General features: G+C 55.3%; 1 protein-coding gene across 2 annotated transcripts in view; it reads right to left on the bottom strand.

The window, feature by feature from the left end:
• Positions 1–799, bottom strand: part of CCND1 (cyclin D1) — a 30058-nt gene that overhangs the window by 14260 nt on the left and 14999 nt on the right. The window lies entirely within an intron of this gene.

The following is a 799-nucleotide window of genomic DNA, read 5'->3' as shown; positions in this document are numbered from 1 at the left end:
ATCGAAGAGGAGGTCTGTCCCCATCTTTCCAAGCCCTAGAACAAATTTTTCCCAAAAATCAAGAAAAATGAAAGCGGAGGAAAATGCGAGCCCCCGTGGCTGGGAATGGGGTGCAGAGCCGGGTTTGCCCCCGGATTTATTTATTTCGCTTTTTATTTTTTCATCTAATTTGCCGTTGTGCTGTCGATTCCCTTCTCCGGTCGAGACACAAAGGTGGCGTCCAGCCTCATTTCCCCAGACGTCATCTTTTCAAAAAATATTTAAAAATATTTAAAAAATTATTCGAGCTCCCAAAAAAGGCTGAAAATGAAGCGGCGGGGGTCCTTTACCGAATCCCGTACAGATGGTCCTGCTGGGGGGCTCGGGGGAGACCCCCCGAAGTGAAATTCACCGCCTCCCTCTCTCGCCCCGCAGCACAGCCGGGCGCGACATTTCCCAGAGCAAGGCAGGGCGCTGCGCTTTCAAAAATTAATTAAAAATAGATCGCGGGCTCGCAGGGCTTCGGAAAAAGCATGAAAATGTAGCTCAGTTCTTGGGGCTCCCTCTGGGAACCCCCCCAGAAGTGTCCCGCCAAGGGATGAGGCCCTTTCCAACTCGCTTTTCCCAAGCGACCTTGCCGATCGCCGCCGCAGCACAAGCGTGCCTTTGAGGGGTGACCACAGCTCCAGGCTCTCTCCGCGCTGAACAAAGAAACTTTCACCCTCCGACTCCCCCCAAGAAACGCCGGAGCCCCTCGGGCCGGTCTCCCTGCCCGCAGCCCCAGCGGGGTCCCCCGGCCCCCCGACTTTTTTCCCCCGGC

This window comes from Calidris pugnax, unplaced genomic scaffold (genome assembly GCF_001431845.1).
Source record: "Calidris pugnax isolate Ruff unplaced genomic scaffold, ASM143184v1 scaffold107, whole genome shotgun sequence".
NCBI lineage: Eukaryota > Metazoa > Chordata > Aves > Charadriiformes > Scolopacidae > Calidris > Calidris pugnax.
This window is presented reverse-complemented; position numbering and strand designations above follow the sequence as displayed.